The sequence below is a fragment of the Mustela lutreola genome, chromosome X, assembly GCF_030435805.1.
Source record: "Mustela lutreola isolate mMusLut2 chromosome X, mMusLut2.pri, whole genome shotgun sequence".
Taxonomy (NCBI): Eukaryota; Metazoa; Chordata; class Mammalia; order Carnivora; family Mustelidae; genus Mustela; species Mustela lutreola.
Window position 1 is genome coordinate 37,997,644 of NC_081308.1, and position 12,512 is coordinate 38,010,155.

Sequence of the window (12,512 nt, forward strand, 5' to 3'; positions counted from 1 at the left end):
TAAAAAGGAGTGTTTCTTTTTTCATTTTTCTTTCTCTTTTCTTTCCTCCTTCCTTTCTCTCTCTCTCTCTCTCTCTCTCTCTCTCTCTCTCTCTTTCCTTCTCTTTTTAGTAATCTGTACACACAACATGGGGTTTGAACTCACAAACCTGAGATCAAGACTCGCCAGGCACCCCAAGAGACTGTTTCTTGGTTTGTCTCTTTCCCTTTTTTTCCCTCTTTGTTGGTTTTATTTTTTAATTTCCACATAAGAGTGAAATCATATGGTACTTATCTTTCTGTGTCTGACTTATTTCATTAGGCATAATACTCTTCTAGCTCCATCCATGGTATGGTAATGGCAAGATTTCATTTTTTATGATGGCTGAATAATATTTCACTGTATGTGTGTATGTGTGTGTGTGTATGTGTGTGTGTGTGTGAGAGAGAGAGAGAGAGAGAGAGAGATGTCCATCAGTCCATGGACACTTGGACTGTTTCCATAATTTGGCTATTATAGATAATGCTGCAATGAACATTGAGGTGTGTGCATCCCTTTGAACTATTTTTAAATTGTTTTAAAATCAATTCAAAATTACAGAAAAGTCATCAGAACAGTGCAAAAAATTCCTCTATCCCCTTTACCCAGGTTTCTAATTGTTAATGTGTTACTCCATTTGTTTGCATGCTCTCTCTCTCTCTCCCCCTCTCTTTCTCTCTCTCCCATTATCATTAGTTTTCCAAACTCCTGGACAGCCACCTGCCAATGCAACGCTGCATCACTTCAAAACAGTTTGGTTCTATTTCCTCAAAACAATGACATTATCCTACATTACCAGTCTAAATTCCTCAAAATAGGAACTCAACATTGATAAAACACTAACATCCAAACTGGGGAATCCAATACAAATTAAAGACTGGGAGCAAATCTCCAATGACAATTCCCTGTCCATCCCACTGCTCCCCACCCTACATTCCCTGGGGTTAGAGAGTTAATTGATAAATTACGCACAGGCTGATCCCTCCTTCAGGCATCAGGGCCAATCCCATGCCTGAACAGGTAGATTACAAGAAGTCTGAATCCAGTAAATTGAGAATTTGTCTTGAGTCCAGCTTTCATCCCAATTCCATTTAAAGTTCTTATACTGTGACCAACCCTGCTACTCCCCACCCCCACTTTTAGGACTTACAGCTTTACCTCTTGTCCCTTTGTTTAAGGGGGTTGGATTCAGGAAGAGTTTTCAATAACTGTGTTTAATAGTGAAACCTTTCAAATGAAATTCCATTGAACCACTATATACATAGAGAGAGAGGTACTTGGATAGGAAATCCGACTCCTCCATTTTCTAGCTTTCTGGAATGATTTAACCTGGTCGGGTTGCCATTTCTTCACCTTTAAATGGAATGCTAGGTGAGGGAGAGCATTGAGGTCACATGGGAGGAGATTTGAAAAATAATTTCTTGTCAGTGCCCTGATAATTGAACCATTTCAAGAAAACTAATTCTCACTATGCAGTAGAATAAAATCTGATGTACAAATAAGAATGCATATTCATTGCATAGGATGCAACAGCCAAGGAGACCACATCCAGCTTGGCCAATACATCATATTTCTCATAGGAAACATACCTGGGAAGCCAAATTATAATAGCAGATTGCTTAGTTGGCATGGGACCAGCCTTATCATACTAACCATTTTGATCTCCTTACCATAATGATTAGCATCATTTATCTCCTCTATAAGACTAGCTTCCAAGTTGCCAGACACTTGCTGAAGTTGTTCAAGGAAACTCCTCCTGGCTTGACGAACTTTTTATCTTAGGGGTCTGTTTCAAGAATTTATGGTTTTTTTTCCCTTGATAGATTATCATACTGACTTCTTCAACATAAATTATATTATGGTGTACATCCCCAGTAACCTTGATGGTGTTTGGGAGCTACTAAATCCCTTTAGCTAGTTGAGTATCTTAGGGAAATCATGTTGGAAACAAAGAAATCAAGACATTTGGAAGGATCAACATTGTTGTCAGAGCCAAGGTCATGCAACATAAGGCAAAATAATCAATTTCTCAGAGCTGAATAAAGCCACGTATACCCAACTGTGGTAAACACAGTCAGAGGTAATCACCATGATCCCTGCCTCCTGGCACATGTCTTTGTGTCAACCCATCCTCTTAAGGGTGATCAGGACCTGTGATCTGTTTGTAACTAAGAAACACAGCAAATGTGATGAGATGTATGTGATTCTGTGCACACAATTTTTTAACATAGATTGGAACTCCCACTGGCTGAGATACTCTCTCCTATGGTGACTTTGAAGAGGTCAACTGACTTGTAGGAGCTGGCCTAAGGGGAGGGCCACATGGTAAGCAATTGAGGGCACCTTCTGGTCAACAGCATCAAGACATGCAAGCCTCCAGCCCAAGAACCTACAAGACTCTGAGTGTTGCCATCAGCCATCAGAGATGGGAAGTAGATCCACCCCGAATTGAGCCTCAGATGAGAATGCAATCCTACATGACATCTTCATTGTAGCCTTATGAAACCTTGGAGCAGAAAATCCAGCTAAGCCATTCCTGGACTCTACAGCAATGCAAAATGCGAGAAAATCAATGTGTGTTGTTTCAAGCCATTGAGTTTATGGTAATTTGTTTCACAGCCATAGAAAACTAATACACTAACAGACATTTTCCTTTTTAATGTTGCCTCAGTTTCCTCAAGCCATGACACTCCCACTAGACCCTGTAGTACACATTTCCACAGAAAACCTCTTCTAAGCACAATCAACTGTCCCACATTTCAGTTTATGTGTGGTCTCAAGGAGAGGTAGAGAGTATATTCATGTATTTAAGACTCTAAGAACTAATTCCATCACATACTTCTCTCCCATCCCAATACGAGTCCTATCATTAACTTCTAGGCAATGTCATATTGTCATATTTATTTCTTCCTTCAGTTGGCCACGTTCTCATCATCCTAGGAATTTACACCTTTCCCTCAACCATAAGACAAAACAAAACAAAAAGAGAAGTATATCCATAGCTGATTAATTGTCCCTTCTGAGTTGAGTCTTGATCACTTTTCTTCTAGAGAACAATCTTTTTCAAAGGTCTGCCCTCAAAAATGAATGAATAAGAACTCAGCCAAGTGGAGAAGGGGAAGGAGAATGTTCAAACGACAGCTTCAGAGCACACAAATCCTCATGGTGGAAGAGTGCACAATGTGAAAGAAGGCAGAAGACGTACACAATAAAGCTGGGGGGTAAGGTGGAGTCAAATCATGAAAATCTCACAGAACATGTTAAAGATTTAGCTCTCTAACCTAAGAACAATGAGAAGCTGTCGAAAGGTTCTTAGGAGCGTGGGAGAGGTGGCATGATCAAAGTGCCCTTCGGAAGGGATGCCTGGCTCGCTTAGAGGGTAGAGCATGAGACTCTTGATCTTGGGGTCATGAGTTTAAGCCCCATGTTGAGCATAAAGCTTACATTAAAAAAAACAAACAAAAAAATACCAAAGTACTCTTTGGAAAAGATGAATCTGCCAAAGTGAAGGAGAATATAGTGAAAACATGGAGAACAGTTAGAAGGTGACTGAAGAAGCTATCTAGTGAGAGATTATAATAGTTTAGATTAGTGGGATAGTAATGAAAATGAAGAAGAGCTGGAGCTAATTAGACAGAGGAGCCTAAAGTTATTATTCATTATTATTTCTTAGAAATTTCATAACCCTCATCTTGGAAAGTTTTCTGATTTAATTTTAATTTGCCTGGAGAATTTCCTCAGTCTCTTCAGAAAGGATGCATAGTTAGCATACTTTCTCTTTCTGGGCCCTTGCATGTGTAAACCTATGTCAACACTCCTTCATAAGTAAATTAGGGCATCATCAGCTGTTATATTTTTCTCTCAAAATTTTATAAATGAGTTACTGTATCCTCTAGTTTTATATAGCAGAAAAGAAGTTTCCCTTTGATTATCTTTTTTGTCCATACTTTGTTTTCTACTGTCTGAAAGTTCCCAAGGTGCTTTATCCTAGAATTTCACTAGATATGTCTAGGAGTATATTTTTAATCCTGTTGGGTGCCCAACGAACACTTGGGATATGAAAACTTGATTACATTTGAAGCTCAGATAAGATAAGCTTAGATAAGCTCTAAAATTTCCTGAATTATTGCTTACCTTCCTTCACCTACCTCCCTCCTGGAAAGTCTATTCCTGGCATAAATCCTGGGGCTTGTTCTATAACATGTGTTTTTTTTTTTATTCTTGATTTCTATTTCTTCATGTTTTGTTTTGCTTTTGGAGAAAAGTTTTCATATTTGAACTTTCAAGTCACTTATTCACCTTTCAGCAGCACTGATTCCATTTTTTCACTTCTTTGGAATCTTTAAATTCACAAATCTCACTTTTTAAATTTTTCTTTTTCTTGAGATTTTCTTTGAATTTTTTAAATAATCTCTACATCCAGTGTGGGGCTCAAACTCACAACTCCGAGATCAAGAGTTACATGCTCCACCAAGTGAACCAGCCAGGCACCCCCACAAATCCCACATTTTTTAAAATTTCCAAAACCTTTTTGCTTTCTCATAATTTCTTTTTTGCATTTTCCTTTATTTTTTTTAAGGTTTGTTTATTTATTTGACAGAGAGAGAGAGAGAGAGCGCACAAGCTGGGGTTATTGCAGGCAGCAGGAGAGGGAAAGACAGGCTCTCCACCAAGCAGGGAGCCCAATGTGGGGCTTGATCCCAAAACCCTGGGATCATGACCTGAGCTGAAGACAGACGCTTAACTGACTGAGCCACCCAGGCTTTCCTCCCTTTATTTTTCATAAGAATTCTCATCATAGATTTTTTTTTAAAGTTTTCCTCTAATACCATAACTCTTTTCCTCAGAACTAAGTCATCTTAACTAATCTGTGAATCACATGTCCACTCACTGCAGCAAGTATAGAAATCATTCCAAAAACCTTTGCAGGTAGGGTTGGTGAAGACTGTCAGGCCATGCTGACTTTGCAGAAGAATGAGGTCAGAAGTTTTTCATGTTAAACCATTGATGAAACAGCGGGGCTGATTGATGCTGAGGACTCTATTATTTTAGTCTTCTACACATGTGACCTTTGAGTGGCTGTTGTTTTTGGCCCACTGGATGGGAAGCAGTTCAAAACAGCAGTCTAGATCAGAGGATCTCTAGATCAGAGAGAAGGGTCTCCTCCCTCCTTGTGATAGAAATCATGCTGGAGAGAGGGTCCCATCTCCTAACCTGATTTCTGCAAGGTCATCTGGGAAGCCTGAAGATCCTAGATATGTAGGATCCCCTCCAGGTTTAATGCAACAGTGCAACATGGTCATCTCTATACCATCCCCCAAACTCTCCAACTCAAAGACACACATATACATTAGCTTTAACTTACTCATTGATTCACCCCCACAGGAAGCTGAGGGAAACAGGAGTAAAAATCATGTGCTCAGGCTGCTGTCTTCCTAGAGTACTTCCTCTGGGTGGCTATATCTATCTATTTATCTATCTATCTATGTATACATATTCACATATACATATACAAATATATACATAATATTTCTTTAAAATTTTATATATTTATATATTATTTATATATTTTTATTTTTATTTCCTTTCATCTGTACTAAAATCCCCTTGAAGGCAGGAATGTCAGGTAGTTTGTGTGGTTTTGTTTTTTTAATGTCTTTTTATTTTAAGATTTTATTTATTTATTTGACAGAGAGAGACACAGTGAGAGAGGGAGCACAAGCAAAGGGAGTGGGAGAGGGAGAAGCAGACTTCCTGTGGAGCAGGGAGCCTGATGCAAGGCTGGATCCCAGGACCCTGGGATCATGACCCCAGTAGAAGGCAGAGGCTTAACGACTGAGCCACCCAGGTACTCTGGTGTTTTGTAGTTGTTTCTTTTTTTTCTTTTTTAAGACAAGTTGTGTAATGAAGATAGTGTAACCCAACTTCAGTAGGTGTCCCTTAAAAGCACTGATGACATTCTAGACATAATTCAAAATTCATAAGCAGGTGAACCAAGCAAAAACATATGCCTTGGAACTAACAACTAAGAAATACGGTCACATTAGCCATCAGTAATTGTTTTTCTTTTTCTCATGCTGGTTGCCAATTTTGTATTGATTAGTCATTGTCCTTGAAAATCAAGATACTATTGATCTGCATCAAGGACTTAAAGGGTTCTCAAGAAATATTTGAGGATTTTGATGAATTACAAAATAAAATAAGACCACAGTAGACTAGTCTACGCAGTTTCATTGTTTACATTTCTTAAATAACTATGCATTTTCCTTTCCTTAGTAGTTAATATTAACTAGTTAAAGAAACCTTTCTGATTCCCAGGTCACTTCTAAGGCTTTGTGAAGTGGTTTTTGAATAATTTCATGAAAAACCATCTTAGAAGATGCTTGACCTGCCTTAAGGTCTTGAGTGTCCTAATTCCTCAGTTGATCAATAGAAACACTCTTGAAGATGTATTGTTGAAAATATAAAGTACGCAAGCCCATAATTTTCTTCTGCTGTGAATGTAATTGGCTCCCATTTTAAGCAAGAGCACTTTGAAAATGTCAGAAAATTGAACCCTGCCTCTATATGGATACAGAAATAAGTAGTGAGGACACTTGAAATGAAGTCAGAATGACGGGGTGGCTGAAATAATGATAAAATTAGGACAAGAGGTGTTTTTGAGATAAACTGGTTCAGTACTCCTGTTGCTAAAAGCCTATGGAATGTCACCAAATGTTCAGTACGGAAGATTACCAAACCATCCAAAGAAGCAGTCTGTGTATGGGTCAAAGTTCTATGAAAATGAACAGAAAGAATTTACTTTCCCTTCTTCTAGTTGAAATAAAAGGGAGGTTTTTCTTTCTCTAAGTTTGAATGAGACCAAAGAGGCTCAGGTGGCCCTGAGAGCCTTGGAATAGAGATTATTACATAGAGACGACAACTAGAGAAGTCTCAACCTGGGGTTCAATTTAATTGGTTTCTGTCTACAGGACCCCATATTATTTATCCCAATATGGTTCCAAAATTCTCTGCTTCCCTGCAAAGTAGATGTTCCCGAAGATTACCCCCTGCCTACCAGAGTGAACCTCTATTAGTTGAAATGTTTTGTAATAGTTGTTGCTTCCATTTTAGCTCAGCTGGACTCAGGAAATGAAAGGGGGGTGAGTAGCTAGGGTGTATTTAGGGAACACAGGGCTATAGCTCACTGGCATGAGCTTTAGGAAATTTTTTTTTCGTGTGGTTTCCACTTGACCTGATTATAAATTTCTGCCACCACACTGGACACCAGTACCCTGCTTACAACATGGCAAGACAGACCCCAACCTGGAACTCTCGTCTCAGAGTCCTATTTTGGCCATCTTCAAATGGTACCCTACTACATAAGGTGAGGAGTCTATGGGGTCAGGTGGTCTGAGAATTCTAATTTGAACCAGGATCTCCAGAATTTTATGGAAGTCTATTTGTCAAGATAGGAAGCTAAAACATTTTATTTCACCATCTTCTAGCTTGATTTATAACATATTTGTAGATAAATACTGTGTGGGCCTTCATTTCTACTCTTGGCCTCGTCTCCACAAATGGTAGAAATGGGCCTGCTTAGCACTACTCTTGGGCAGCATAAGACTCTACCTGATCAATTCTTGGACCACCTCCAATGTAGTTCCTTTCTCATCTCAGAACAAGACTCTAACTAGTGCGTGGTCCTGGCTCTACCATTAATTAACACGTTACTTCCTCTGAGTTTTCTTGTCTGTAGAACTGGGAGGTTGGACAAGATGAGTCAAAGTTTCCTTCTAGTTCTTTAACCTGTAAATGTGGCAAAGAGGAGCTAGCTATGTCTGGCTTTCCAGCATTTACTGAGGTCTTTAAATCATTTTGAACCAAGGTTTCACTGGGTAAAATGGAGTGGGTTCTCAGTCATGTTTCTGTCCTAAGCATGCAATGGAGTTTCCTTAGGTCTTACCAACTTGTGTATATGAAAATGAACTTGATTAATGTTGGTAACTTCAGTTCCATGAGTTTCTACCCACATGTTTAGGGCAAGAACCTCTGTCCTCAAAATTTCACCAAACTACTTATGGGCATTTCCAGGGTTTCTTAACAGTTCTTAGGTTTCTCCATTCTAAGCCACCAGGCTACTGTCTGCTAGAGTTCTTCTGAACCCTCCGCACCACACCTGAAGCCCATGTGAGTGACAGAGAGCATTAACAATGGTCCTAGGGTACCAGCTCCTGATGCCTCTAAGACTACAGTCCCATACAACAAGCTGCAGCCAAGGTGGTAAGGAATGCCCTTCTACCCTTCTCTCCATTTTACTTCCTACTTTGTCCATGGGATGGATACATAGCAGAGATGAGCCATTTTTTCTCTGGAAAGGACTCAGATACAGATCCAAGGACCCCAGCACAAACCCTGACATTGACTTCAATATCTGTCTCTCCCAGGTGCTGAATATTCTCTGTTCACCTCCCCACATGAATATTAATCAGGCAGATGCCCATGGATTACTGGCCCACTGACCTATTAGATATAACAGATAGGTGAATACAATTGGAACACAATAAATCAGAGAATGAATGACTTACTGAGATAACTAAATCCTAAGGAAATGACAGCATACAGCAATATTAGGCTGACTTTCCAAACATCTCAGAAATTCATTTGGATTCACAGTGTTTGTAATTACTCACTGAATATTTTAGGCCATTAGTGAATGACTCCTGCATTTTGGGCAACAGAAAAAGCTAGTCATTAATATCCACTGGGTATTTGTGTTGTGCCAGGAAGCAGGATACAGATTTGTATGCTTTATCTTACTTCCTTTAGGTGAGGGGCTGGTAAACTTTTTCTGTGAGTGACCAGACAGTAAACTATTTTCAGACTTTGTGAGCCATAATCCTAACATCTCTGTTGTACTTTTCAGTTCTGAAAGCCAAAGTGTCAACGAATGGATTTGGCCATGTTCCAATAAAATTTTATTTACAGAAATAGGTTACAGGTTGCACACAAGCATAATTTGCTGACCTCTGGTTTATGGAATTCATGAAGATGCTACCGTTTCCATCTTTGTTGAACAGACAAGGAGACTGAAGCATAAAGGCTTAGCATGAGGCTAAGCCATTGGGCCAAGATCTCAGATACAAAGGAATGGAACTGGGATTTGAACCTAAGTAGGCTGATTCCAGAGCTCACACTCTTCAGCACGGAGCCATTTGGACAATAAGTTACAGATTACCATTGATGGGAAACTTAAGGGCTGGGACTTGACTTTGAACCTGCACTGCAAGTGGGCGTCATGTTTCCTTCCTCAGTCATCATTGCCAACACAGATCTCGATATACATATCCCCCACTGAGAGCAGAGCGTTCCTATGAACACCTTCATAAGCCAAAATGGCATAAAGTGAAGAAGCAATTACTGTTCATTTATGTGAAAAAACTGAGTATTCCCAAAGCCCCCAGATTGCCTCTCGTAGGCTTTTCTGATACCTTAGGACACATCTTGTGAGGACATGCAGAAAATAAATCAAGATAAAGCACAGATGCTCATAGACATGGCTCAGAGCTCTGGCAGCTTGATGCTGAGATGTGGAGTGTACTTTCCAGGAAAGAAGCTTAGTGGGGTCACTCTCACTGTTAGGGGTGCCCACTGCCTCAGTATCGGCTCACTGAAAAACACACACTGAATGCCCTTTTCTCTTTTTGCCTTTGTTCATAAAAGCAGAAATCCTCTTTGGAGTTCTTTTGCTTAGTGAAAACAGGCACTAATGTAGGTCTTTCCTAAAAGCAAAATGACCCAATGTGAACTTTTGAAAAGCAGGGTATACCTGCATACTGATCATCCATTAAAGGGAAAAAAGCCAGTAATAAATGAAAGGTCACTTTCTCGCTTTGAAGTATCAGGAAAGGGTGGTGTATGCCCCAACTAACAACCCTTAATTAGAGAATTGCAGCATTCATGACTTCTTAATTGCTCTAATGATATGATCTCACTTACTACTCATTAATTTCCTCTCCAACATGGCCCTTCAAGCCAGCTCCACCTTTCATAAGGAAGCATGAGTCAGTAATAATGATAATGATAATAATAATGATAATGATGATAATTCCATTAACAACAACACATTTTTATAGTACTACTCTAAGCCACTCTTTTTTCTTTTTATTAGGGCCCCTCAACGTAATGCCCCCAGATGGCTTCCAAACTCATTGTCTCAACCATTCCCGCTGCCCAGGTCCCAACCCTAGATTCTCTTCCAGCCCAGGATCATCGCTGGGTCTGCTGTTCCTTCTCTGCACTTGGACCCCTGCCTCCAGCCTCTTGATCACACTAGGGGTAAGTCGATGGCCTAGATTTAGAACCCAGTCCTGCCCCTTTGCCCATGATCATGCTATCTGAGCTTGCCTTGGCACGTTTCTCATCTACAACATGGGCATGAAAATAACCGTTAGAGGGGGTACCTAGGTGGCTCAGTGGGTTAAACCTCTGCCTTCAGCTCAGGTCATAATCTCAGGGTTCTGGGATCGAGCCCCACATTGGGCTCTCTGCTTAGCAGGGGGCCTGCTTTCCCCTCCCTCTCTGCCTGCCTCTTTGTCTACTTGTAATCTCTGTCTGCCAAATAAATAAATAAAATCTTTTTTAAAAAAGAAGAAGAAAAAAAGAAAATAACTGTAGAGGGCTTTGAGAGGATTTCAATGAGTTTATATTTAAGGTGGGGAGAACAGTGTTGGCCACACAGTAAATGCTCATTTGCTGCATACCAATCACTGTATAATGTTGGGTCATTTATTTCATAATATTGTAGTTTCACTCCTCCTCAAGTATAAGCTTTGTGAAGCCATGGGCTTTGTTCAGATCACTGCTCTATCTTCTGTGCCTAGAACAGTGCTTGATGAAATCAGGGGAAATGGTAGGCTACCTAAAGAGGAAAAATAGGGGCACATCTAAGTTTAAGTTTTTATCTTAATTCCAGTTAGTAAACATACAGTGTTATATTGCCACACAGTCTTCTAAGCACTTTGAATATAGCAATTCATTTAATCTTCACAGCAAAAAACATTTTACAGATGAGGAAACTAAGACCTAAGTGTTAAGTGGCTTGGCCACAGGTGAAATCCAATAAAATGGCTCAGCTGGACTTTGAATCCAGGCATGCTGGCTCCAGAACCCATGATCTTAAGTGCTATGTTTGACAGTCTTTAGAGGAGGATTTTTAAAAATGGTAAAAACTAAAATTTGTCATTTTGATAGGTCATCTCTGTGTAGATAGAATGTAAATGGCGTTTTGTGGTTTATGATGGAATAGTCTACTATATTCTTCCTTATTAATGAGGTTGTAACTTTCCTTGCACATGAAGGCATGGGGAAGCCCCCCCATCAATGATCTCTCTCTGTCTCTCTCTCTCTCTGTTGACGTTGGTAATCTGCCCAGATGCCAGTGCCCATTCCCTGAGAGTTTCAAGAAGTGATCATCTGAGTGTGTGGGATCACCTCAGGAATGCCCAGGGACATGGATGGGGGCATAAGGATACTTTGAAGTAGAAGCATTTCCTTTCTCATCTTTCTACTTTTATGTTCTCTCTTGAAACTATACTCCCTTGGGAGATGCAGCAGATGGTGTCACTGGGCCACCCACATCTCCTTGGAATTGACCATCATTTTCCCTATATACAGTTCATTCCTGTACTGCCAGCACCTGGGCCTCTTTGCCTGAAAGTTCTCTTTGGCCTATGAAGCCCTCTCTGCATACATGTGGGGCCGGGTGAAAGTGCCAGGGAACTAATCACTGATTGATAAGAACTGGTGTATAAGGATGCCTGGGTGGCTCGACCAGTCGTTTAAGCATCGGTCCTCAACTCAGGTCATGATCCCAGCATCTGGGATTGATCCCAGTGTCTGGCTCCCTACTCAGCAAGGAGTCTGCTTCTCCCTCTGTCCCTCCCCCTGCTCATGCTTGCTCTCTCTCTCTCTCACTCTCTCTCTCACTCTCTCTCTGTCAAATAGATAAATAAACTCATAAAAAAAGAAAAAGAATTGGTGTATAAACACCCAGCACTGTTACTCCTCAGCACATGTGCAACACAGGTCCTTAGAACTCCCCAGATGATTAAGCTCAGTTGTCTACAGTGGAAACTGGCTTGCTATTTGTATCAGTAAGAAGTCCACCAGAGGGGGTAAAAACAGTATGAGATATGTATAATAGATAAATTGATCGATTGCAAGGGCTTGGGGCCCCACATGCCTGAAATCCATAGGGCAGGCCTTCAGGAAGGCCAGGCTAGGACTTTAGGGCAGGGGCTGATGCTATTTGTACTTTAAGAATCCAGGTCTCCCACCATTTGGGAAGGCTTTCCTCACCATCCCTCCCATCTGTCTCATGCCTGTATGACAGCTCCTGTGTTACCATTGTTTGCCTCCTGCTTGAAGACAACCACTATTATTTCTTGGTGCCTATCTCTCTCTCAGTTCAGTGCCTAATACATGACGGTCAACAAATACTTGAAACGGATTAA